The 27,837-nt window shown below is 46.1% G+C and overlaps 4 long non-coding RNA genes across 6 annotated transcripts; 1 reads left to right on the forward strand and 3 right to left on the reverse strand.

Moving 5' to 3' along the window:
* Window positions 1-2,973: 2,973 nt before the first annotated feature.
* Window positions 2,974-6,825, reverse strand: LOC144112762 (uncharacterized). Of its 2 annotated transcripts, XR_013310451.1 has the most exons (4): window positions 6,744-6,825; window positions 6,098-6,184; window positions 5,554-5,660; window positions 3,021-3,123 (listed from the first exon to the last, which is right to left on the reverse strand). It is a non-coding gene; the product is annotated as an uncharacterized LOC144112762 (long non-coding RNA). The 2 variants fall into 2 exon arrangements; XR_013310450.1 differs by lacking the exon at window positions 6,744-6,825 and having other exon boundaries at window positions 2,974-3,123; window positions 6,098-6,277.
* Window positions 6,826-7,326: 501 nt separating this feature from the next.
* Window positions 7,327-10,872, reverse strand: LOC144112766 (uncharacterized). Its single transcript, XR_013310454.1, has 3 exons — window positions 10,610-10,872; window positions 10,323-10,492; window positions 7,327-7,399 (listed from the first exon to the last, which is right to left on the reverse strand). It is a non-coding gene; the product is annotated as an uncharacterized LOC144112766 (long non-coding RNA).
* Window positions 10,873-10,996: 124 nt separating this feature from the next.
* On the forward strand, window positions 10,997-24,304 carry LOC144112765 (uncharacterized). 2 transcript variants are annotated; one of them, XR_013310453.1, is made up of 4 exons: window positions 10,997-11,081; window positions 13,591-13,660; window positions 14,100-14,229; window positions 24,126-24,304. It is a non-coding gene; the product is annotated as an uncharacterized LOC144112765 (long non-coding RNA). The 2 variants fall into 2 exon arrangements; XR_013310452.1 differs by lacking the exon at window positions 10,997-11,081 and having other exon boundaries at window positions 13,164-13,660.
* Window positions 19,334-26,410, reverse strand: LOC144112769 (uncharacterized). Its single transcript, XR_013310457.1, has 3 exons — window positions 26,337-26,410; window positions 26,128-26,208; window positions 19,334-19,729 (listed from the first exon to the last, which is right to left on the reverse strand). It is a non-coding gene; the product is annotated as an uncharacterized LOC144112769 (long non-coding RNA).
* Between the last annotated feature and the right edge of the window lie 1,427 nt (window positions 26,411-27,837).

The raw sequence follows: 27,837 nt of genomic DNA on the forward strand, positions 1-27,837 counted from the left end.
CACCAATAAAAAGCAACAAAAAGCAAACTGTAGGTAGCAGCCAATCTCAAGCAATCTCATGCAGAAAAGCTACAAGGTCAGGCCAACAAAGATGTGGAAAGAGAAATTTGACTAAAGGCAACAGCAAGCACATTATTAAGGTTTTTCACAGCACACTGAGCCCTTTAAATGGAAAATACTTTCCTGGAAAAACATACCAGAAGCAGCAAATTTTTTTCACCAATCAAATTTTTTTCATGTACTTCACTGTTCTTGAAGCATGGGTAGGTGCAGAGTAGTCAGTTTAATACATGCATCCTTAAGCAATGCCACGCCAAAAACTGTACTTACAGAAAAAGCTTGCTTTACTGAGTGAATACCACTGGCCATTCACAAATTTCCCAGCCTGCTCCAGGTCACTGGCACAAATCGCACGCAACTTGCTGACTTGTACAACTTCCATGCTACCCTTGGTCTTTAGCTGGAAAAAAAATCTGAGGGATCAGCAAGATATCAAACTTTATATGCATTGCTTTGTTTCAATGACTAAGAAAAAAAAACAGCGTTTTCCGTGAGCATAACTAAACTATTTTTTCACACTAGCTTTCTGCAGTAATTCCCGTTTATCGCGACCTCGTTAACGCTGACTTGCTGCACGGTCCCAGCACTACTGTGTATAGCTCTATGGTTTCAAATGCTTGTTAGCTCTGAGCCCTTGGCCTTGCACTGGTTAATGCAGAAAACCTCGGAAAGGGCAATCAGAGCTTTGAGCTTTGAGCCACAGGTATTCAGAAGCTCGATGGTCCTGTGGGAGAACGTTTGGGCGGCTGACCCAGTAACAAACGCTGCTACAGTTACTTTCACTCCATTGCAAAAAACTCACACAGCAGAGACCTGTCCTCCATTTTGCAGTGCAGAAACAATCACTGAAATTCAAAGCATGCATACTAAATGCACACCTACCTTCGAACACAGCTTCATAACTATGGGTATAATTATTGCAATGAAATACCAGTCAGTACATGTAGTGTTCAATTTATCCTAAAATTATAAGCAAATCGACAAACAATAAACATTAAAAGGAAAATAAAATAACCAGAATTGTTAAAAAATTTGTCAGAAGAAATATGTGACTTCCACCACACTTCAGCAGTTCTTAAGCTTTGTGCACCATCAAACCATACTTTCTTCTTACAGGCACATTTGCACAGAAATTGGGCTGAACCTGGTCTTTAAGAATCTTTTTGGGTTCAACAGCAGGAAGAAACCAGGTTTTATCCAGAACCAAAGGGCCTTACACATTGCAACACAAGCCCAGATGGTGCAGTTGAGTCTACAGCCACTTGCATAAGTCTCCAATTTTCCTGCCCTCCACAAGCTGCATGATCCCTGTCTGCTACTAGCCAAATTTCACTATTCTACCTGGCTCAGGGCCTCCCACTGCTTTTCTCAATCTTGGAATCCTGCAGCCCTAGCACATCATCAGCTGTTTATTTATATATTTACATTTCTGCAGTGCCACGAAGGCATAACTGCAGGGGGGATACATACATACACAATCAATCCTACAGCATGTGCCAACCTTTTGTACAGGATGGGAAAGAATCTATGGTCGATGATAAAAAGGTGTCAACAGCGCATTCACATCAGTCAATTCTTCAGGGAAGGGCAAGAGGAAAAGCAGAAAAACAGCAGCTGAGCATGCGTGCACATCACAATTCCAACAACAGTGCTCGGAACTTTGCTTTGGACTGGCATTCAACAATACATTGAGGCAGCTTACAACATTCATGTGGAAAGAAAAACAATTTGAACACATTAGTACCGCATTTTATCTCATGTATTTTGCAGTCGTGGTTGTGCCTTCTGGATACAAAATGAGGTGGCAGCGAACAAGTTTCGGGGTTAATAGTAGTTTCCTTGAAATAAATGTGGTAAAGGAATGCTAACCTTATTCGTAAACGGCACTCCTCCAGAGAGTCCCAGTTCAGGTCCTGCTTGATACTGTTATTTCGATAATTAAAAGTATATCTGTTGCTGACAAACCACGCCGCACGATTCGGAACGCGTTCCAGCATATCACAATAGGTTCTGACTAGAGGGTCCCACACTGCACTGGCATACTCCATAATTGGTCAGATGGTAGTGAAGTATAAAAGTTCCTTAACCTTCTGAGGAGCGTCCCAAAAATTCTTTAGTAAAATTCTTTAGTAGTAAAAAGCAGTAAAATTCTGCTTTCAGGTAAAGGCCGAAATCTGCCAAAATGGTGGAAAAAATGTGGTCCTTAGCCACATATATACAATACTTCCAACACCCTCTCAGGATACTGTACAATATAATGCAACAAATTTTCCCACAAATGAAGGAGTTCTGAAATGCGGGTTCTGCTTCAAAGAAGCATTCGCAAAACGAAACTAACTTGAAAGCTTATTCTGCAATACAACTGTTAACCAATTCTTCAGACTTTAAGATTGGAATGCATCTGATTTTTCTGACTTCTCTGTACCTCTGTGAGACATTGCAGTAAATTGTGACTGAAATTTCACATGCGTCACAACTTGCTGCTTGACTTTTCGGAATGCCTTCATGCTCACCTGCACGTCGCCCCAGCAATCATGAAGGCGAATTCTGAATCCTATTTGAACTACAAAACTTAAAGAATTTGTTTAAATCAAACTCGTTAACATCGGTTTAGATGACCAGACTAACACGTTTCCTATGGGATGACACACAGCTCACTAACTGCACATTGTGCGCTTTTTTTTATTCTGCAACACCTCCATTCTTTCATTTGTGCGAAGTGCCACACATGACCCTGTATTAAGCTTTATGTACCCACAGTTCCCAAAACTGGCTAAAGCAGCCTCTGAAACCCTAAGTAATTGAACACTTGCATTTCATCTCATGAGTGTGTTTCTATGTAAAATGAGGACACATACACACAAGCATGCAAGCACGCATGCACACGTGCAAGGAAGAAGGCTAGGAATGCACCTTGAACAACTTCTGCATCAGCTGCCGAAACTGATCGGCTGCTGCCCTTGCTGACCGAGTGCTCCACAACTGTACCAAATATGTTGGCAAGAAGGTCCAAAGTAGCGCAGATGGCATCGTCTTGTTGCCTTAGAATCCACATGGGGCTTTCTGCAAGGTTTCAAATAAAAATGGTGCAGCACACGTCATACACAAAACTTAACAGTAACTAACAAACACTCGTGCATCAAAGCAGAGGCAGCAGCTGTGAAGCACTACGCTTGTTTTCGATCACTTCCCAAAGTGACTCAGACAATAAAGGACACCGTAATAGAGGGCTTCAGATAATTTTGACCATCTGCGGTTCTTTAATGTGCACTGGCATCCCACGGTACACGGCCCTCAAGCATTCTGCCTCCATCGAAATTCAACAGCGGCAGCTGGGATCGAACCCACACCTTTTGGGTCAGCAGCTGAGCACCACAACCACTGAGCCACTGTGGCAACTTTAATGACAACAAAGGATGGCTTATGTCATTAGTGAATTATTGACAGTTCTGTCTAGAAAGCAGGAGGCAAGTAGCTGTTAGTGGCATCAGAACTGTAAACCTAAGCGGTCAAGTCAAGTCCCATGGGTAGCATTTCAGTGCATCTTGTAAATCATCTGTGCTATGCAGTCGAGTCCGCTTATAACAAACATGACCATCACATGGCGTCTGCTCGTTATATCCCGAAGTCCGTAGTAAGTGGACCAGAGCTTTAAAGACAGCTGCTTGTCAAACGAAAAAAATTTTTCTTTCCGAAAAAGTCCTCGATGATCGTCTTTTTTTGCAGCGCAGATCCGATGATTGAGGTTTCCATATTATTTTAAGCAGAAGCGTGCTATCGCCGAGGCCCTTGGCATAGACGAGTTGTCTGAGGCTATCTATGTAGCTCATTGCTACAGGCACGCTTATGGGTCCTGGCTCCGAAGCTTCATCCTCATCTGATTCCTCTGCGTCACTCTCGTTCCGCACTTCAGAAACGATGCCCTCGTTTGTGCACTGTTCCGTGGTGTCGGCGTCATCAACAGAAGTAAAATCATTCCAACCAATGTCATGACCCCCATGTCGGAGTTGGTGACACGCCGCCACAAATTGCCGCTGGGCTGGTCATCTTCCGAAGAATCAGGCTCGGCATCAGACACTGTGTCGACGAAGCCGCCCTTGCGGAAGCAGTTTTGCTAGCCAGTGGCCGTCACCACCGCACAGGCCGCTTTCATAATCTCTACAGCTGAACACAATGGAAGTGGGCTCGGTGTTCCCGTCCGCCATCCCGAATTACAACCTGGGCCCAAGATTTGAACTAAGCCAACGAAACGTCCGCACCGCAACAAGAGTGACAAAAGCGCGTGACGGGGTGGGCGTGCAGCATGCACAGGTGGCAATCAAGCCAATCAAGCTAAGGATACACACGCACAGCGCCATCGGAGAGACCAATAAGGGGCGTCCGTGAGTGTCAGTGCAGCCACCTCTTGGCTCCCACGGAAAGCCTGCTTCACAGTGCGTGGCCTCTGCGATCGATACTGGCGGCGGTGGCGTTGTTCGCAGAGGCCACGCGTGGATTTGGAAGAGGGTGAGGATAAAGGAGTGGAGTTGCGAGGAGGGGCGGGAGGGCGATCTTGGAAGTCGCGTCGGCAACGAAAGGGTAGCTCGCTCAAGTGCGGCACGAAACAGGGCGGGCAGTTCGCTCGTGATGAGGTTTGGGAAAGCATACCGCACGCCGGGCGCACAAAGGGGTTGGAGGCAGGTTATCTCGCATCACAGCACCGTCCGTTCGCTGTAACCGATCAGCAGGGCTTAATGACGTTTGTTATACGTGTGATTTTGTGCCATTGAAATAATGTATATTTTGACGGTTGCGCAGGTCTCGTTCGTTACAACCGAAAGTTCGTCTTAAGTGGGGCCGTTACATGTGGGCTCGACTGTACATGCAACAACTTTTTTAAAACGAAGATTTCCTGGGCCTGGTTACATGCAACACTGCACTGTGTTTTGCCGCTTGAAAATTCGTCATGTGGTATGAGATTACGGTGACCGTTGATGTTGCCTGCATGCAGCTGGCTGTAATTTGAAGGCAACACCGAGGCTACCAGACAACCAGGCCTGCACTCTATCACTCGTTCTGGAAGCAGCCAGTGGCAAGCTGCACTTGGAGCTGATGCTGCATGCTGGCACCAACATTGCAGAACTCCATGAAACTAGTGCAGCCAAATCAAAGAGAACTTATGCTGTCAAAGTGTTCTCCGATATGAGGCCACCCGTTCGTCGTCCTGCCTGCCATTGCACGCAGTGAGAGGTAAGCAAGCGACTATGCAGCATGAAATTCAGGTTTGAGTAAAGCTATTTCGACGATCTCCTGCCGCACCATTCATACCTGGACACAGCCTCCATTCGGAAGTCCATTTGATTTAACCGGTGTGAGATCCATTGCGTCTGAATTAGCGAGCATCCGACACTCGCTGGGACAGAGCCATCAGTTTGAATCATCCGGATTTCCGAATTAACGGAGGCCAAAGCAATGAGCTTTTACTGTACTTGGGAAAAAATATTGTTAGCTGACCACAGTAAGAGGTTGGTCAATCTTTCCAGCAGCCTCGGCAAGATCAGCAAGAAGCAACTCCGCGATGGTGTCCACATCCTCAGTCTCCAAAGCGGCCGTTATCTTTTCTGCAGCAAGAGTCAGAAATGAAATGGCAGGTGCAGCTTCCTTGGAACAGATCCTTCTCTGAATGAAGGAACACTGTTCATGAGCTTGCACTGCAAAACAGAGGGCATTTCCTTCCTTCTGTTGCCTCCTGTTAAGTACTATGTTCAAAGTCGTACAGTTTGGCACATTAGTAGACTGTGCTAGGTGCCAAACATGAGCCAAACATGTTGCACTCAACAAAATGCACAAGCAGAAGCATAAAAGCTCGGCAAATGCAGCAAGGCATCACACAGTGTCCTTGTCATGGGAAGATGGAAGCACTGCCAAGAACCAAGAAACCTCAAAAGTTCTACCCCAGTTCTTGGAGCCCTTCATTACACACATCAACAACTACTGCAGGTGATAATCAAGACCTCGCAGGTTCGTAACCGTGGCAAAGTAAAGCACTTGCACTCACTGTCAGCAGTGACGTTGCTGAGCTCTGGCAACCGCTGCAAGGCCGTGCTTGCGTACGCCAGTCGAGCGAGAGACACCTCCGAGGCGTCTGTCGGCATCAAGAATGGACGCACCATTGTGAGAACTTGCCCCTCGTCCAGTGACGAGCACAGGTCATCACACACAAACACCAGTGCACAGGTAAAACCTACAACAAGCACGATGGCAGTTGAAAAAAAGAATGGCTACTTCAAAAAATGGGCTCTGACTCGTCAGTTATGTGAGCCACTTTGATTAACTTTCTCCTTGATTTCTTTCAATCTCCTTCTCCCCCATTCATGAAGAAGTGGGGATAATGTATCATATTTGAAACTCCACCTACGTGCAGACCTCAGGCATCAAACACACCACAAGACAAAGCCTGTGAAAAAACTTCTTAAGCTGGCATAAGTTATGCCTTACGCTAAGGCTCCATCCCAATCAACCCCAATCGAATGAACGTGTATGATGCCATTCTGACAACCCCTCATGAAAAAGAAAAAAAATGTGAAAGGAACCAGAGAAAAAGAAAAATATGCGAACCAGCAAAGGCCATGCGTCGATTAAATGCAGGACAATTATAGGAATACACGCATGCTAGGAGCAGAGAGGGGACATTCTGCACACACCATTTCTTGCTCTGCTCTGTGGGCTCAAACAGGAGGCGCCTCAAGGTGCCAAGGACAACTCCTTGCTCCAGAAACTTGCACAGATCCTGAAACAAAGAACCACTGCAAATTGAAAGAAACTGCAAAAGGATCCCACAGGTCAACTGGCGTGTAGACATGACTGAAACATTACCCAAAGGATGAAAATTTACAGATGGGTTGTAATTCTCTTTCCTGGCTCGTTCTACCACCATGCAGCCAAAATCAAAGAACCTGAACCGAGGGGCTACAACACAGTATTAAGTAGGGGAAAAGGCACAAACAAATAAAAAGAAAATCAAACTTGAATTACAGAAACATTTCTTTTTTTACTGTTTTTCCAACTGCTGTCACACTTATCCCTCACACTACTCCCAGTGCGTATGTCATTCATAATAAACTGCTGTTAGCATGTTTTCTGTAATGCTTTTATGCAGCCACAGCAAAGCAAAGGTGAGTAGGCAAACAGTGACAACAATTCAAAGTGAAATCAGTGACAACTATTTAATGCAATGCATGTAACATAGCTGACACAGTGCACTCACCTTGCCAAGTGCAAGCACAGCTTGCACCAGCTCTGGTTCAGTGCCAGCTAGCCGAATTTGGAGAGAATCCCGAGCAAATTTTTCATCCACGTCCTGCACAGTAAAGGCATAATTCTGAGCCAACCACAATAATCAAATCTGCTCGAAATGCACCCATCATGCTAACTCAAACAAATAGTGGACATTTTTATCCACATACTATACATTCCCCCAAGACTTGTAATGGGGTTGGTTCATAGCCCTGAACAATCTGGATCCATGGTTATGCCAAATATGACCAGATGTACCAGCTGGCAGGTAAGCTTGGTCCAGCCAAGAGGTGAAAACATTGCTGACAGATCGAAGGATCTGTGCTGACTAAATTAATTTACAAAAGAAACAATTGTTGGAGAGAACAAAGAAGCACTGAGAGATGAAGAGAGGTGGGCACGGCGCCGACAAGGCAGAAAATAGTACGACACATGGCCCCAGTTGCAAAGGCACTCACTGCAGAGAGCTTAGTTGGAAATTGGTACCGATGAACTGAACATCACAGAAGAGGTGAAGCTCTCGTTGCAGCTAGCACTTCTAACGTACCCTATCATCTTTCTTCAGTAGCCATTTAAGGTTCCAGTTAATAGCTCTGCCTTGGTGTCCCTTGTGGGTCTTGAACTATGGTCACTTCCGAGAAGGATGGTACCAAAAACCCAGAACTCTGAAGGTATGAATGGAGAGCTGAAGACTACTACAGAAGCTGCTACCGAGAACACTGAAAGTGTAGAACTTTACACTGCCTGCAGCCAGGACCCGACGTCCTTGAAGAAGAAGACAACCAGTTTCTGCACTAGAGCGACAGAAACACCGAGCACCGACGGTATTTCATACCAGCATTACTTGTGCACTTTTCTCTTCAACTTGAAAAGCTTTGTCGTGCACGGCACTCAGCTGGCATTGCAACAGTAATTGAAATCTTGGCATCCTCCCTATCCAAACCCGTAGTTGAGCTGCATGTTAATCTGACCATTCTTTTGATAGAGGCATCCCCACCCAATGCGGAATATGAAAACAAAGAGCGCCTGATGACTGGGAGCTAGGAGCCAAGCTCCAAAAGCAGCTGGAAGCTGCGCCTCCATCTGTTATAGATTAATGTGATGCGAAGGAATGCGGAACTGCAACATGCTACCGACTAAAATCCACGTGCATCAGTTCGCTATTTAAGCTCTCAGGATGCATCAGAAAGAAGCGAGGCCAATAGGCAAACTTTTTAGACCAGAAATCAGCAGGTTTGATGGAACTATGCTCATGACTATAGCTCCTGGGATCAGTATGAAGCTTCAATACATAGCAATGAAGCTCTATCAAAAGTCATAAAAAAGCTACTGCACTGGAAAAGCAGGAGATATGAGGAGTCTTTCCTTTACTGAAGAAAATGACCACAGTGCACCTGACCTAGTTAATGAGCAGTCTAGGAGAAAAGAACTTGCTCTAAATGATCACAACTCACCTGCTATGGCTAGCAACCATTCTGTTCATTGGCGACACAGAAGCATTACAGCATTTAATGATGAAGTCATTAAGAATGTAAGCTGCCTTGGGTGTGGAGCAAGTGGAGCGCAGTGCCTCACTCCAGAAGCCAGTTGAGAACTTTGCCCTGAGAAATGATAAAACAACAATGCAAAGACACAACCGAAGCAACCAAGACCGGTTTGAAGGGTATTCCGCATGGTTAGACTCTGAACAAAGAAGTTCACAGCAAAGAATATATGCAAGAAATTGTCGGACTCACACAGAACCAAATAAACTCAGGTCAAGTCATTACAGGCATTAAAGCAGAGACTATTGCCCTGCACACACTGCATCTCGGGTATTTGAGCATCCTAACAATTCCAGGCACGCTTCGTCATATATATACCGAAACACATTATAACAGATGCTGAAGGCTACATATATACCCCGCTACCCACAATGAAGTGTCTTCATTGTGGGTAGCGGGATTGATGATAGCGCACGTGCCTTAGAAATTTGGTTAATGTTTTTTTTTGGTGTCTTCATTGTGGGTAGCAGGGTTGATGATAGCGCATCTGCCTTGGAAATTTGTTTAATGGTTTTTTTTTTGAGGGCGGGGGGTTTATTGCATTTGGGTGATTACAGTACATCTGCGTTTGACGGGACAATCTTACATGTGTGTGTGTATTGTATAAATTGACTTCTTACTGTCGAATAAAATTCAGTTGTAAGTTCAGCGCCTTCCGTGTCTCTCGTCTCGTCCTCTTGTGTGTGTTTTAACGCTGGTTTTTAATGCGATGGATAACCACCAACTCGCCCAATCCTCAGTTCTTCTGCAAAGGTGTGCATGCAACCTTCCAAATCCAAGCAGATTTTTGTTTTTGCAGCCATACTCATTTTTGTTATGAAATTAAACTTCAGGGCCTATGTTTACGAACCGGTGTGGACAGTGGTGGTCCCCGGTCCGGCGCACCCATATCCCAAATACGGACGCTACAAAAACGGGCACTTCTGACCTCTTTTAAAATTTCAGAACCATTTTCTTGACGCTGCAACATGATGGCTTTATAACTTGGTAGGGTGGCTTCACCATAGAGCAGTGGTGTCGCGTGAAGAAGGCACACGCGAAGCCGAAGTTGAGTTTTTATTTTCAAAACAAAATAGTTGTCAAGGAAGTTGACGAAAAGACAATAACATGCCTGACTAAGCGTAAACTTCCTATAACGTCGCACATCACAGAATGGACGGCGACAGATGCCACACAATATACATACAGGTTTATTGCCATACATGTCTGCCATATCCACCCCACCCCCCCACCTTTTTCTAGCTATGCTCAGACCTGCTACTACATTTCGCTATATTTCGATGCATTTCGCATAGCGCAATCAAGAGGGTTATGCCTCAAAGAGACAACTTTAAATCTTGGCCGTGCACCCTAGTGACCACACTGCCGAAGCCAGCGTGCATCCAAGAATCAGCTTACTATGCATACATAGGCATGGAACAAGATATACAGAAATTAACCCACCTTAGTGCTATGCTGCTGTATTGCGCGTGCTTTACATAATCCTTGGATCAGGCCTTTTGTTCTTAGATGAGAACTACTCTCGGCGCGATGAGCGACCGTGCTTCCTGCGGGCTGGGATAATTGGGCTCTCGAACCTATTCTCTTGTGGCCTCTCGTGGTGAACGAGCAACCTGCGAAACGGCATCCTGAGTCGTGCAACTCTCACTGAGCACCTTTAAAATGCACCGTTCCCTCCTCGCGAAAGAAAAGGAGCGCGCCACAGACCTTATGAATGGAACTGCACTTACCGTTTGTGTCTGCCGAGCTAGCGAAGTAAAAAGACCGTGCACATAGTGCAAGTCAACCGAGCGGCGCGCATTGACCCTTGGCAGAGAGGCACCATTTGCAAGCAGGCGCCTGTGCTGGCGTCCCACCGTTGTCATGACAACAAGTGCTGTACTTCAATGTCTGTGCTTCGGAATTATTTTTTTCTCGTAGAAAACATCACTTGTAACAATAATCTGCAACATTCGCTAAGTTTTCTTGACAAACGCGACACATCGCCGACTAATGACGTACGGGCGCTCACAGCCAATCCTGCCTCGCTTACAACCAGGTCGAAATAACGTAAGCATTATTTAAACCCATGACGTCGAATCTGGTTGGATCAAAAAACTTCACATCGGCTTTTTTTTTCCTGTTCATGTTTGAGCCGAGCCAAGCATTGCTTTCAGTAGCACTACGGCCGGTCGGCGGGAGGAGTGTGCGATCGTGTTGCACGTGAGTAATTTGTTCTTGCTATCTGTTTGTATGCACATACTGAGTAGAGATGGGCAAAACGGCTCACTTCAGTGAGCGGCTCAGAACAGCTCCGCTCACTGAAGTGAGCCGGATCATTTGAACGGCTCACCCGCTCACTTGGGTCGCTCAGGAAAGAGCCGGGTCTTTTTAGCAGAAGAGCAAGGTTCCGGGCTAGTTGGTAATGCATTTAGGGGAGAAACAGCGCAATGAAACACGGACACACGAAGAACGAGTGAGCCGTGGTTCTTTCCTTTCCACTCCCTCTCTCCACAAGTGTGGCGCAGGGACCATCTCTTTTTTTTTCTTTTCCTTCTGCATGCTACCGGCTCCTTCAAGCGCGTCTCTATTCTTGATGGCGCCGAGGCGTCGCGGGCCTCCGCTATCTGATATTTCTGGGACGAGCCAGTGGGTTAGTGGCACCGCCAGTTAGCTGAGAAAAAAAAGAAAGAAAACTTGTCATCCTTCGAGAGGCGACGCGCAGGTAGGGCGGGGAAGGAAAAGAGCATCACGCAATAAGGGTAAGGGCTCCCGTAATAATAGGTTTTTCGGAAATCTTCGTTATGTGTTTTTCTTTTATCCAAGCCCTGGGCTCGAGGTTGTGTCAAACTTCAGGGCTGTAGGTGGCTACCTTCATTGGTTATCGAAACTTAGGACGGGCCTCGAAATACGGCCGCCCTAACTTCTTTGTTTATAAAACTTACAAAAACGCAAGCAAATGCATTACAAATCACAAGTCGGTATTGCCTAGTTTAGCTAGAGGCTCCGTGCAGTGGCTTGTAATTCTGCAAATATACCTAGGCTTTAACACGTGGGTCGATAAGTAAGGTCTTGTAGTGTATGTTCTCTGTGTGAGAATTACCTTTTTTTTTAGTTAGAGTTAGTTCGGCCGTCTGTATGAGACCTTCTTCTGTAACTCAGTTTGCCTTTGTACATTTATGTAGATATATTTCCTCTCTTAATCATCTGCATTTGACAATCGTCCCCATCTTCAAACACTGCCTGGAGAGGCCCTGTTCCTCTCTAAAGAAAAGGAAGAGACCATGCCTGAATTTACTACACGGCTATTTTACGGATGCATATATTGTTTTGTTTTCATGAAAGCCAAATAACTAGTAGGTTACACTGCAACCTCTGCTATAGAGTTTAGTTATTTGGCTTTAAATAAAACGATATGTGCATTAGTAGAATAACCGTGTTATAGGTATTTTTACTAATACCTTCGAAATGTTGCACCAGCTCACGATGCAAGATCGGTGGGAGTCGTGAGACATCGCTCGAACAACAGCTGTCAACGAACGGCGCCATTCTTTGCCAATGATTTGCCAGAAGACACGTTCTGAGCGAAACAGCGATCGCAGACAACGGACGACAACAAGGAAGACACAACACCGCAGGACAACACAAAGCGAGGACAAGCTCTGCGAGCGCTCTTTTGCTCGGAATGTATCTCAACCAACTAGCCCAGAAATACGCACTTTGCCAGAAGACCCGGCTCTGATTGAACGGTTCTTCGAACGGCTCACTGAACGATAGAGAAGCGCCCCTTCAAAACAGCCGCACGGCTCACTGAACGAGAGAGAAGCGGATCTCCAAAAGAGCCGCACGGCTCACTGAACGAGAGAAGCGCCTCTCCAAAAGAGCTGCACGGCTCACTGCACGAGAGAAGCAGTTCACCAAAAGAGAGACTCTCCAAAAGAGCCAAACGGCTCACTGAACGAGAGAATCGGTTCACCAGAAGAGCGGCTCTCCAAAAGAGCCAAACGACTCACTGAGCCAAAGACCCAGCTCTTCAAAAGATCCGGATCTCCAAAGGAGCCAAACGGCTCACTGAGCCAAAGACCCGGCTCTTCAAAAGATCCGGATCTCCAAAAGGAGCCATTCGGCTCACTGAGCCGAAGACCCGGCTCTTCAAAAGATCCGGATCTCCAAAGGAGCCAAACGGCTCACTGAGCCAAAGACCCGGCTCTTCAAAAGATCCGGATCTTTTGAAGAGCCGGGTCTTCGGCTCAGTGAGCCGAATGGCTCCTTTGGAGATCCGGATCTTTCGTTCAGAGAGCGGGCGACCCGTTCACTCAACCAGCTTTCTCGCACTGCTAATAGATGGCGCGCAAATCGCACCCAGCAGCTCTGACGGACGGTTCGACACGGCTAACTGAACGACAAACCAGCTTTCTCGCACTGCTAACAGATGGCGCGAAAATCGCACCCGGCAGAAGACCCAGCGACACAGCTCTGACGGAACAGACAGTTCGCCGTTCGGCACGGATCACTACGCTGGACTACGGTCCTATGGATCAGTGAGCCGGATCTCCAAAAGAACCGCCTCTCACTTTTCCTGAGCCACGGCTCACCCGCTCTTTTAAAAGAGCGGCTCAGAAGATCCGGCTCACTCCTGAGCGACCCATCTCTAATACTGAGTGCTGCCCGTTATCTGACACTCGGCATTCCGTTGTCAACTTCCTTGCGCCCGAATATTTTGTGTTAGCAGATAAAGCGCTGAGCCCGCTTTCCCGGCAGTGGACCCAAAGGCCCGGAGGGAAAGACTCATCTGTTTTTTCGTAAGTTCTGCTCAAAAGCTCTGTGCAGTTCAACAGAAAAGAGCTTGCGCTGAGCGTGTTTTATATCTTTTGTCAACCCAACCCAACGTAGCTCATGGTCATTGAAAACACGCATAATTACCAGCTTTTGCGTGCTCCCGAAAAAAGGCGGGAAACTTTTGACAACAGTCCAGTTGAACTAACCGTTTGTGCGATGAGTTTTGTACGCGGTCCGATTTTTTGTGGCTCCGCGACTGGGAAAGTCTGTAGAGTGTTGACTTAATGCTGCACTTTACAATTGTGGGGTGCTGTTACAATCCGCTTTCTGAAACAGGTGCAAAAATTGCTGTGAGATAAGCAATTACGCTTTGGCGTCTGTACCGCGAAACATGTTCTTTTAAATTCATATTTATTTCAGAAAACGACTTTAAAAACTGACTGGCAGTTTTGTGGTATGCAGGGACCTTCCAGATTCCTGCTTCGAGTCCGGCGTTGGCTTGCTGGCAGTCCGGCGTTGGCTTGCTGGCGCAGAGGCTGAACAAATGGGACGTTAAAATGCTGAGGCAGCAAAGGCTCTAAGGCGCCACAAAGTGAGCCCTCGACCTTCTGTGAGAATTTTAAAATGAGTGCTGTGCCACTTTTGCCGAGCATCGGTTTTACGTGGGAAAGGTGCTTGGACCCAGGCAGCCAACTAGAATGGAGCGCATGAGGCAACTGGAGAGGCAAGCTTAATTTTAAAGCCTCTAAGCTTAAGACCTTTTTACAGCTGATGGTGTAAAGAGCCCTTAAAGAGATGAACATTGTGGGCAATGTGCTTGATGTCCTTTGACTGTTTGGAAGCTTGTGAGGTGCATAAAGCTCACAAGGCACTGTTGCAGTGTGTGACAGGTCATTGTGGTGATATTAGAAAAAGACATAGTGCAGCACAATGGGACAGAGAAAAGGAGCACACAGGATAAGCGCTCGTCCTGTGTGCTCCTTTTCTCTGTCCCGTTTTGCTGCGCTATGTCTTCTAATATGCTATACGAACAAGCCCGAACTACAGCTTTGTTAAGATTGGTCATGATAGGTTTCTTTTATTTGGCTGCACACTCTGCACTAGTTCTGTGAAGTTCCGCGGTGGTGCCGGCACCGTGCAACGTCAGCTCAGGCAGTTCAAATGCAGCTTGGCACTGGCCGCTTCCAAAACGAATGGTCGAGTGCAGGTCCGATTGTCCAATAGCCTTGCTGTCGTCACGAAATTGCATCCAACTGCGTGCCGCCGACACCAACAACCACCAAAATCCTGAAACACTTGGAAGAATTTTCAAGCATCAAATCGCAATGAGGTTTTACTATGAACCTGCTCTAGGAAATGGTCGTTTCACGGAAAGAAAAAAAATCGTTGCATGTATACACACAGGCGACTTACGAATTATTGCTGAAATGCTGCCCATGCGACTCGACTTGACTGCTTAGGTTTTCATTATGACGCCTCAATCACTCACCTCCTCTATGTGTAGGTCGAAGAAGCAGAGAAGGTATGGCACGAGTTATTTAATGAAATGGTGACAGTTATTTGCTGAAAGGTTATGGCTTACAGGGGTTTGTCCTAAATCGAATCAGGCTATGAGGGGCGCCGTAATGAAGGGCTCCGGAAATTCTGAGCACCTGGTGTTCTTTAAGGGAGCATACACACCTAACTTTTGGGTGTGTGGTTTCTTCTTTTTAATGTAATGACGCCACAGTGGTGGCTCAGTGGTTATGGGGCTTGGCTGCTGACCCGAAAGACGTGTGTTTGATGCCGGCTGCAGGGGTCGAATTTTGATGGAGGCGAAATTCTAGAGGCCCATGTACTGTGTGATGTCAGTGCACGTTAAAGAACCCCAGGTGGTCGAAATTTCCTGAGCCCTTCACTAGTGTCCCTCATAGCCTGATTCGTTTTGGGACGTTAACCCCCCTAAACCAAACCGATCTTTTTTTGTAATGAGGTGTAAGGCATTATTATACACGGATTACCGTGTGGTATGCTCCTATGGCTGCCAAAAAATATATAACAATTTCTTTCTTGTGCTGTTTCAGTTTCACTAGCTGAACGATGACTGACCTCAAAGAGAGGCTGTAGGTCATGTGAGACGTGAAAAACTGCAATATAATCACTGCTTCCACATTAGTTGTCATTCCGGCTCTTGAGGAAGGCTGGCTTCAGCACTGCAGTAAATCATAACGATGAAGCAGAGATTATATGGGCGTTTTTCGATGCCTCACATGACACAAAAGCACTCTTTGATGTCACAGCAATTGTTCGGCTCTTGAAACTGAAACAGTGTGACAGAAAAAATTCAATTATAAATTATTTAGCGGGGATGGGCAAATATCACATGGTGATTCATAGGTAGTAGTATTTTCTGCATCGTTGTAGAGAAGAAAACATGCCACCAAAATTACGTGTCTATATTCCTTTAGCACGCAGAAAGCCAAATGGAAAATGCTCTTGGCCATTCCCTCCAATGCAAATGCTGTGTAGTGTATAATATTGTTGCCTGGTTGCCGTTCAAAGAGCGAGGCGCGGTGAACGACGGCAGAGATATAATTTAATGGCCGTTGGCCTAGCGCGAGTGCTCTGTAACGCACCGCAGCCAGCTTCGTGGTCTTGTCACAATATTGCTTTTTCTCATGGACATTGTGACATGTAGGAAACTGGGTGGTGTGTCATTGTTTGCGTAAGAACTTAAGGACACTGAGAAGTTCCCTAGGACGCCGCTGACCCCACACCATACGTGGCAAAATTACCTTTGAAAAGTGATTAAATTCCATTGCTAATTACTTTCCTAGAAATCACAGAAGTAATTAAATTATATTACAAATTACTGTTCTCAAAAAGTAATGACATTACATTATAATTACCTGCCTTAAGTAATGAAAATTACTTAGTTTCGATGCTAAAATGTTGCGCATTGGTCATAGTTTGTGCAAAAAATTTCTAGTTTTTTTTTTGCACCGCCACTGAGCTTGAAAATGGGCGTCAGAAATTTTGCCCCTCTTTAGTCAATTTGAACAGCCGCTTTGCTGATGTAGATGAGTTCTTTGTCATATCAGTCTTCAATCAGAAGTACATCGTTCAATGTGTAATATGGTCCCACCATTCTGATTTTGAAGAATTTGTCATCCACGTAAACAGCGGGAGTGCATTGACTGCTTATCGACGCATCATCCCAGAAGTGCGCAGGGGCGCGAGAAGCTGCCAATTCTGCTGTTCAATTGATTTGTTCTGGAGGCAAGTTGGGGGAAATACATTGCATGTTGCTGAGACGCTGTTGCCTATGTTGCCCTTCAGTTAGAAATAGGGCCTCAAATGAGGCCACAAAAACCCGAAAACTCACGAACAACTTTCTTAGACGTGTCAGTTGAGACTTCTTGTCAGTGCGGCGACGTCAAAGTACTTGCTCAAGCGCTCGCAGTGCGTTTGTGTGTGAGATCGTGTGCAGTGCAGGAAGATGCATGCCAGTCCTGTGACTGATTTGCAGACTCTTCACCAAGGCAGTGCTGACGCCTATGCGCACGTCACCTCTCGTCCACGTGCGCCGCTTCCCTGGGGTGCTGGCCATTACTGGTTGTGCACTTTTAAGGGGAACGCCTTATATGACACATTGACATTGATACCTGGCGTCGTCGTCGATTTCCAGGAAACGCGGTCCACAACCCCCAATGATGTCGTCAGCAGAGGGAAAAATTTCTTCCTAAGGTGTAGAGAATTGAACCAATTGAGGGCCTTTAGATTGCGAGGCGATCGCGCAACCCATGGGCCACAAAACTGCGTTGCTTCTTGGCGAATAATGATTCATTTAATGTATGTGTTACCTAATGACTGTATGCTAATGAGTAGGTGTGTCATTAGAAAGGAAGGAAACAATATAAATTAAAAAATGAATGTTTTTTGCCTTCAAAGCATCGAAGTAGTCTCAAGTGCCCCCGTAATTTATTCTTTCTTTGGTAGTCGCCGCGGTGGCTCATTGGTTATATGGTGCTCGGCTGCTGGCCCAAAGGACTCTGGTTTGATCCCGTCTGTGGCGTCTCATTTCAGTGGAGGCAAAATGCTATAGGCCCGTGTACTGTGCGATGTGAGTGCACGTTAAAGTACCCCTGGTGGTCAAAATTCCCGGAGCCCTTCACTATGGCGTCCCTCATAGCCTTAGTCGATTGCTTTGGGACGTTAAACCCCCATAAACTGCATCTGTGCTTTGTATATGCTCATCTCCACAAACGCGAGGCTAAAGGATGGCAGACACGAGGAGAAGCATGGACTCAGTATGCAGCAAAAGTAATATCGCTAGTAATTAATTACTTTTTTGTGAAATTACTGCTTGAAAGTAGTTCATTACAATAATAAATTACCAGGCCACAAAAGTAATGAATTACATTAGAAATTAGTGAGAAAAGTAATTTAATTACTGTAATTATAGTACAGTAATTTAATTACTGGCTAGTCTGCCACACACTGATTTCAAGGTGATTGCACACTGCTTTTCAATGAATGCGAAATCCTGACATGATAGCTTGTTCAAATGGTACGCAACAAGACCTTTTGCATTTTTAAGGCAAAGGTTTGTGCCACCTTCCCTTCTATTTTTTTGTTCCCCCCCCCACCGTCCCCCTTCATTTTTTTAGATGTTATGAATGCAATGTTTTAGCAACAAGCTTGAATTAGCCCCTATGAAAAATTTTTTTGCTGGTCTGCACGTGACTGGCTCTATGTCCAGGTTTTGCACCATTTCCTAGTCCCTGGCATTTATTGGCACTTTCACTTCATTAAAACTTTTGTGAATGTGCTGGAACAAATTTTGAAAAGTTCCTTTTCTAGCGTTTGCAAGTTGTTTCCATATTTTTGTTTTCCATGGGGGTGAAGTTTCATGGCATGTCCAGTCCGTCAACTATTTCTTACCGTTCTCAGATACTTTGTCCCCTTACACTTGAGCATTGTGGAAGAGCCGCAGCTGCTCTTAAGATGCTTTGTGTCCTTGCCTTTGTGCAGGGCAGCAGCGGCATCTTCCGCAGTGCTCAGGTGCGTGTGGGCAAAGCATCCAAAAATGATGACTAGCTTGGCTGGTATTTTCTCTTGGTCTCTGAATGCATCATATGGTCACAATTTGGCAAAATTATGGACGTGTATACCAGGGAATCGCTTCAAAATGTTATCCAGAATTTGTATTGTGAATAAAAATAGCACAACACGCATAATTTTTCGTTTTGTGATACTGCAGATTACACGAACCAAGAACAGAACAGCAAGGTTCTACTGTATTTCTTTGAAGGGCTGTGACGGTTTTAAAGGGTGTCTAGCAACCTAGAATTGTCATGAGGAATTTCGTTTACCTGGAAAAATCGGCGAGTTGCGAGGGATACCATCAAGAAAGTGGTCAAGTCTCGGAAAAGGACAGGCTGAAATTAACGCAGAGGTCTGCTGCGAGTTTTAACGATACTGCAAGTGTCCAGCACACGGTCCGTTCTTATTGGCATGACATATTTTTGCTTCTAATGAGTATTAGGCATGGCAGCCTGTCTGTTCTAGCTGTCTTTTTCTTGTCTTCAATTAAGTGAGCATTGTGTATACTGGTTGGCTCTGTACAGGTTGCCACACTGCTAATTAAATTTGGTCTGGTGCATATGAATAGACACAGCTACATTCAAAAGTATTTTCTGTGGAATAAGCCGTAGTCATAGTAATGTGCAGAATTCATGCACTTTCAGTATACTGATGCGAGGTGCCACGCCACTCCAGTGTGGCATCAAAATCGATCTGTAAATCTTGCTCTCAGTCCCCGTCAATCTTGTAGGCTGTTGCAGAAACAAATAGAGGCTAGTTTCTCTGCGGTTCGAGCTGTGATGACGAGGTCGTAAAAAGCTGTTACTTTTTGTGGAAATCGCTTGGTGCTTGTCCTGTGGCATTGCTGCTATCGAAAGGGATGCCAGAGTGTGCCTTCATTGGAAAGGCAGTAAAAGGCAGTGCTTCTCAGTGATGAGCAAACCAACCTTTCAGCCCTCTTGTTCAAGGGTTCCTTCTTGAAAGCCTGAAGTATTCTTTTGCAGTACAATGAGCAGTGTATGGAGCCCCTGAAAGCATGCAGAGTGTTCCGTTTAGAAATTTTCCAGAATTTTTTCAAAGTAGAGTTGTTTGTTTCTTTTGTGAAAGCACATGTAATGTCAGCACATATGGCCACCACTCTTATGAACCATTAAAAGAAAGCAAAAACTTGTGAGCATAATTTTAACAGACTTCCAAATCTAGGACTCCGGATCGCCCAGGCACTTTTCATCTAGTGAGAAGGGAAACAGCTGCTGAAATTCCTGAACGGATTCCTAGTTGAAATGTGTCAGCATCTCTGGGTCCGTTACGGCCAGGGATTCCAGTGTGGTGAAACCCATGCACAAGAGTTAAGTGGGCCATGTCCCATCAAGAATGCTGCATCTGGGGCAGCATTCCACAGCTGGAGGTGTCACAAGGGAGAGTGGAACAGGTCGTCTTGTTAATGCTCTCACTCTTGTTGTAGCTTAAAGGGACACTGAGAAGAGCTCTATCAATTTTTTTTTTGTTAGCAAAATCTGATAGTTCGGCATTTCATGGCTTTGTTGCCGCTTGTCCGCGAGCAAAAGGTGCATTTATTTCAAAGAAATTTGGATTCCAAGTAGAAATGTTTTTCCCGCCGCTCCGATTCAAACTTGAGAACTCTTACGACGTCACAGGACGAAGTGACGTGAAACGTGATGTAAACGCAGACTCCGTGACTTCTGGCCGCTAGCGGTGCGGTCTAGCAGCTGCCGAAATGAAAGCTACCGCCGCCGCACGTTGAAGGCGTCTATCAGGGGTCGCTACCGTCGCTTCGTTTACGCTTGCACCGGTGTCTTGCCAGCGTAACGAGTGATCCCGTTCCCGAATCCGACGACGAAGTTCTCGCAAAAACTCCAGCCCACATTTCAGCGACCTTAGCCCCAGAGAGCGTGTGATGCTTTTCAGGGAGCACAGTTAGGTTAGGCACCGGCGGGTCGTTTCCCCCTTCCTCAGTGAGCAGCCGTTGATAATCAGATATCATAACCCCAGTGCGGGGAGTCGTGAAGGGCCAGGACAAGGTCGGCGCCATCGGAGGCTGACCGGGGCTTTGGGGACAACGGATTGTCATTCTTTTAACGGCGCGGTTGCACGGTGCAGCAGGCTGCGTCGAGGTCTCCCACGGTTGCAAGGGCCAATTAAATTCACTTATTTATTGTTTTGCCACAAGAAACGGGCGGGTGCTCAAGGGCGCTTGCGTTTAAAGTTGGCGGCTTGAAACTAAAGCCGACGCACTACGCTTCAACGGCTTCCGCTAGATCCAACGGGTCCACTGGATCGGGCTCTCTCGCCCACTTACATGTACCTTCAGATGTGTACTTTGAATGGATTAAATTAGCCGAGAGCTCGAAAAGAACAGCTCCGCCCAACTGCCGAAACTATTGAATTACGTCACAACGCGCACCTTGCCACGGAGCCGAATCGGTCTAGCCGGGCCGGCGGCGGCTGACGCATTCGGCGCGAAATAGAGACATGCTCAAAGAACTCCGCCAGTGCGGTCAGTGTGCGCCGAAGCCGCTGAACGCGTCAGCGGTCAAGCGCAGTTGGAGTATAGAGGGTCTCGCTTTGGCCAAAGTAACGTCACCATGCAGCGTGCGCGCGCATTACGCCGGCGTATAAACGTTCCTTAACAGAGCTTGCGCTTAACCACTAACCAACGTATTCGGTGGCGGCATCTATGGGAGCCACTGAAACCCCCCGCCCAATCACTGAATAAAAAATAATCCTGCACCGAGGTTCGCGATCAAACCAGGGCCTTTAGCGTTTCAGGCGGAGATGCTACCACTCCGCCACGACGGCTCAAGGTTAACCATTAATAAAGGCGCTTCTAGTGAATGCACTCTTCCGATGCAGAAGTCTTCGCACTTTCGTTACGTACATCCTGGCCTAACAGCACTAGGCCGTCAGCAATTTTTCTTAACTGCCTTGTACCTTATCTCCCGTCCCTAATAAACGATTTCCGTTAAGTAGTTTGAAGTTGCCTGGCACAGCCGGGAATGTTTCGCCAAGCGAGCGTGCGAAGAGCACAAGTGCTCTTTATACTGCGAACGGCCTTCTACGATCACCGACCATCGTGCCATCATAGTTTTTCATCGGCTGTTTTTCATCACCTGACCAGCCTTAACAAGCTCCTTCAAAGGTTAACTAGCACTTGGAGTTCCTCTGCTGTTCTGCGCTTGTAAATCGAGGCGCGTCAAAAACAAAGCCTCGGGGCACGCAAAGTTCATAGACGCAAAGCGCAATATCAAATCGAAACTCTCCTGGCTGCCTGTGGCGCCGCCAAGCATCAGTTTTCTTTACTTCCAACATTCAGGTTGCCTTTTGTCTGTCTTCCTTGTGTGATAAAAGTGCACTGTTGGTTTTAAAACAGAACTTACTTCAATATTGAACCGTGCAGCCTTCCTTCGATAGCCTCAAAGATTCGCGACCTCCATGTAGGCAGGACAATTCCTCCAAGGTGGCGTCTCTTGTCCTATGACGTCAGCACGCTTGTACTTGCGAGATCGGCCTGTGGCGGCGATACCTGTATTTTGGTTCTTGCTATTTTCTACCTTACAAGAGCTTTGTTTTCAGTAAGAGTGGCGTTCTTGTGATCAGGAGCTGGTATTCTATCGATACAAGCCAACTTCAATTTCTGCTCAGTGTCCCTTTAAGCTGCTGTTCATCGATTTTTTGTGTCATTAATGTTTCTCAACAATGCCACATCACGTCATACGCCTTTTCATTGTCTGAACTGTGACAAGAGCATCTCCACCGCAGCCGTGGGCTCGTGCTTGAGTGCTCGCCTCGACTACGGGAGGTCGTGGGTACGATTCCCGCGGCCTCCGGTCCACCAGCCAATTAATCCAATGGGAACAGGCGGCCCCCGGCCTAGTCTTCGGCTCTGCAGGGGTGCACTGCGTGGGAAGGATAGCCTGCGCCTCAAAATTCCCGTCAAATGCGAACACAAAAATGTCACCACGTGGTTAAAACCCGCAGTCCAAAACTCTCGCCTTGTGCCAGTTACAAAACTTAACGTTCACATCTCTAGCCTCAAGACAGATGTGCCATAGCTCTCTCCGCTCACAAACCTCCTTCAAGCAAAGTGCAGCGGTATTTTCTTGCTACCGTTGTGGCTGGCTCACACGCATCGGCAGGTGTGCATGACTGGTTTAAAAAAAAAAGATGGGACTTCTACCGCACCAGATGGATTTAGGGTTGTTTGACGCCGGAACTTATCTCTGATCCATCAAGGCAACGGTTTGGTCGAAGACCCTTCTCCCAAGCATCTCACCCTAGATGAGCTGAGCACCATGGCGGCGAAATCTTAAAACCGGTGGGTACCCGGCGGCACTGGGAATCAAACACAGCACCTCCCGAATGTGAGGCGGATGCTCTACCACAAGGCCGCGCTTCAGTGCTATGATCTTTGCCAAAAGGCCGAGAAATGAACAGTCGAAAGATTGTTGTTCAGCGACTTACAAAGTCAAGCTGTCATGTTTTTTCCTGAACACAGTTATGGCTCAGACTAATTGTACCATTCTACATGATTTTTCCTCATTCATTGAGATGCTCAATAAGCTTTAGGATGCGATAAATTATGAAGAGAAATGACATGTGTCTTTTCATCACTGCATTTTGTGGAAACATGTTTGCGTTGTAATTTCAAATATCTGTTTTATAATTTCAACTAGTCGAAAATAAAGCATATCGCAGTACTGGCCGGCATTTCGAAAGGCCCTGATATGCACAGCATGTGTACGAGACCAGACGATGCAGCGGTTCCTGTGTCACTACTATTGGAGCCCACATGACCAGGGTTGCTGCTCTTCCTTGGGAGTGACGTCATAATGCACCCCGACACTCAGAAACCGAAATCGCTCAGTATAAATAATGCGATAATATTTAATGTGCATATTTGAATTGCAGAGCACGTATCACATGCCGGGTGGGAGTATGCAATGTTTGAAACTAAGAACACTCCAACCAAAAATTTGATGTCTCCGCCCCTTTAAGGTTTTGGGTTTAACATATGGAGCTTGTGACCTCCTGTGTGCCAGCTTCAGAAGCCTTTCAGAAACTCTTTCATTGTTTGTCTTGACTATTTTTATTCATTCTTGGTCTCTGCCTTGTACACACTTCTTTTTGTGTGTGGTTTCTCTGGCACATCTTGAACAATGTTCCTTTTATCCTTTTTTTTAGGATCTTTCTAGTGTCCATACGCAAAGCCACTACAGGAGTGCGTGGGCTGCTGCTGTAGCCTGTTGGGAGATGTCTTTATCTTTTTTCCTTCATATGCATTCCATTATTTGTGTATTTGTTTGTGGGTTTCTCTTAGTGGTTTATTAGTTGCATTTTATTGTTCTGAGCTTGCATACTTTTTCTCTTTTCATGGCATCCAACCCTGTGTATGACTGATACTAGTGGAGGGACTGCAGCAGCCAACCTTGCATGGCGCGGCATTCTCTGGTCCAAGGCTCCTATTCCCCGTTCCAGGCTACTGGCTCAAGAATGTGCCCACAAGTCTGCACCTTGGCGTACAGGCAGTCGCATTAGGCCCACGTCGGCCAGGACTTCCTTGCCAAATAAAGTATTCCTACTGACACGCCTTGTTAGTAATTAATGAAGTGTATGAATAAATGAGTAACAACTTCGTTGGCCGTATGGAAAAGCCGTGTTACCAAGCAGTTTTTTTTTTGAAGACTATACCCAACCACCACATTGTTTCCTCTGAGTAACCTACTCATATTTGAGGTAAGTGCTTGCCGTGTGTCGCATCACAGTCTGAAGTGTTCCTGCAGAACCGCATAGTGCCTTCCTGTTTATGCCATTGCAGCAGAAAATGCTCCACAAAGCTAATGAAAACAAAGAAATTTCACTAACATACTGCTTTGAGACAACTTAAACGGGTGCTGAAGCCCACTGAAAATGTAAATCAGGGAATGAACAGGATGATTGTGGGCTCTGCATGTGCCTACGTTTATTGCATAGGAGGGGCCAGTTTCAACTTTATTACAGGAGGGTAGTGACTTTTCTAATTGCATCATCACTGAGTGGGATGCTTGTACCCATACCACCCCCTCATTCAGCACTTGAGCGATGACAGTGCTAGGGAAGCTCTTGCTGAACATTATAATCTAGGCCCTTTGAATTGAATGTTTATTGTAGGTATTTTACAAAGATAACAGCCCTAGCAGTGCTACTGGGATTGCAACTCGCTGCAAACGAGGCGGATTCTGTAGCACTGGGCTCTTGCTGGCAGTTTGTGAAATTGGCATTACCCGAAACTGCACTGTAGAAGAGCATAAAGAAAACGATGTCTTCCGCAGTAATTCATGCCATGCAACATGACATGGAAACCATCACACGGCCAGTTAATCTATTGCCTTCAAGTTCAAGACGTCTGCCAGTTTCTATACAGTAGCTTCAGACTGTTGGACTGGAAAATTACATCCTCTTGAAGGCACTTTTTGAGCAGGAACTGGACTTAACCTGATTTTCATGATTTATGCTTCGGGTGCACAAACTGGGTAATATCAAGCTTTTATAGTCTTTTTTTATATTATAGTCTTCTCTTATTATAGTCTTATTATAGATTTATAGTCTTCTCTTACTGTTGTGTCCTATCTTTCCTCAAGCAGAACAGTGGCTTGAGCTATGTGGTTGAGTGAAGTTGCATCACCTGTTATTGTCAGATTAATTTTTTTTTCTTCTAACTTATCTCAGCTGCTGAGGGCCATTATTGCCAGAGGGGTATGTAAGGTGTGTACTGTACACAGACAGGGAAATCTCTTAATTCCAACCTGCGGTATTTACAAACTGGCACTTCGCTTCCGTCAAAATCGCGTATTTCAGTGCGACAAAGCTGCCCCTTTACCCTCTGTTTCTAATCAGCTTAGTTTGAACAAATTTTCGGTCACTTAATAGTTTGAAGTATCGAGACGTCGAATGCCTGACCAGAGCCGCCGCGGTGGCTGAGTGGTTATGGCGCTCGGCTGCTGGCCCGAAAGACGCGGGTGCCATCCCGGCCGCGGCGGTCGAATTTCGATGGAGGCGAAATTCCAGAGGCCCGTGTACTGTGCGATGTCAGTGCACATTAAATATCCCCAGGTCGAAATTCCCGCAAAAACGCACAATACTGTATGTGGCCACGTACCAATGCTCAGGTATTGGTTTGGTTTATGGGGGTTTAACTTCACTACGGCGTCTCTCGTAGCCTGAGTCGCTTTGGGACGTTAAACCCCCTTAAACCAAACCAATACCTGAGCATTGGTACGTGGCCACATACAGTATTGTGCGTTTTTATCGCTGACACTTTCAAAAATTTCCCCGCCTCAACAGCTGGCTCGTTTGCGGTGAAACTGCACACAGAGCTTGCGTATTATGGTAACTTTTGTATCGTAGCAAGTTTGACAATGGTACTTACTTAGTTCAGGCGCACATGATGCGAAAACGTAAGCGTCTACGAGAGATCGACGAGCCAAAACCCGCAGACGACGCTTTTTCCCTGCAAGGAGCGCGGGCCGTTTGAATATGCCGTTCCTGTCGTTTCGTCTGCTTCTACTGAAGCGCTTACAACATTTTCTACTAATAAAGCGGAAAAATATCAGAACAAATAATTTAACGAGGCTTTACCTTTTAAAGAATATTGTTTGCAATGCTCGCTCTGCGGCCTAGTCGTGACGGCTTCCAGTGCCCAAAACAGACAGATGGCGCCACTGCGGCCCTTCAGCGAAAAAGCGTCGTTTGCGGGTTTTGGTTGCCGATCTCTACGTAGACGTGTACGTTTTCGCATCATGCACGGCTCAACTAAGTAAGTACCATTGTCAAACTTGCTACGATACAAAAGTTACCATAATACGCAAGATCTGTGTGCAGTTTCACCGCAAACGAGCCAGCGGTTGAGGCGGGGAAATTTTTGAAAGTGTCAGCGATAAAAACGCACAATAGTGTATATATTTCCCACCCTTTGCGCGCGCACAATTTGTCCCTAAACGTAATAACCGTTGGATATATTGTCTTCATCTTCAAAATACTTGTCGCGAATCTCAAAAGTTTATTATAACGACAAATTTATATATAAGACTGCTCAAAGGGAGCACGGCTACAAAACCACCGCCGTACACACGCGCTCACTCTTCGCGCTCTTAATGCAGTTCTAATAGACTGACCGAAAGTTTGAGCTATAAAAGCGAGTACGAAGCAACGAGAATTCACTGTGTGAGCGTGTGTTCGAGGAAGGATCGCGCATAAAAGGTTTTGTCACCAAATGCACTGATCATAGTGCTTGCATGCGGCACAGCGAAACAGTGATATAGATATGAGATGGAATTCCGCATCTGGCGCTTCTAGCCCTCGAAATGAAAAGAGGCAGGATTAATTTTCCCTTTGCAGAACAAACATTCAGTAGAACCCGCTGTTACGTTCGCGGTTGCTCCGTTTTTCCCGGTACGTTTTTCTTTTTTTCATATGAGCCAGATAGTCCAGCTGCCACAGAAGCCCCTACAACTGAAACTCGATCGCCTATATCTGTTGCATAATGCAATTGTTGCATAATTCCCTTGTCGTACGTCGTGAAAGTCATCTCACGATGGTAGTTTACACCGTCCCGGAATTCGTTCAATGCGCGCGTAATGGTGACGCCGACCAGAAAAAAGCGAGACTATACACGTACTCTATATAGGCACTTGTTCGCAGCTGCGTTCGGCGACTTCTGGAAGCACCCAGTCCAACGCCAGCACACTTACAAACCACGTGATTTTTTGTGCGTGTGTTGGCAGAGTTACATCGACGCTTTCGCGAACGATAGCACAAAAACGAAACCATGCCGGGGCAGACGGCACAAACAGCGCTGTACGAAATGCGCTTGCGTGGGTTCGCTCCAACAATTTTGTTTCTGCCATCCGCTTTATTCTTGTCGCCTGCACCTTAAAATACACAATTTCTAGATTCAAATATAGCGATGATTCTATGGGATTAATGAGGCCACCGCGATAGCAGCGAAGAAGCGCGCGCGCGTACCGCATCTTCGCACGCTAGAGGCATGCTCCCCTTTCATTGCTAAATTCCTTCCACAGACAGCTGCTCAGGCTAACCGAGACTCATCGCAGTGCGTTTCTGAAGGACGGTATTTGCA

Source organism: Amblyomma americanum, chromosome 1 (genome assembly GCF_052857255.1).
Source record: "Amblyomma americanum isolate KBUSLIRL-KWMA chromosome 1, ASM5285725v1, whole genome shotgun sequence".
In the NCBI taxonomy this organism is placed as follows: Eukaryota; Metazoa; Arthropoda; class Arachnida; order Ixodida; family Ixodidae; genus Amblyomma; species Amblyomma americanum.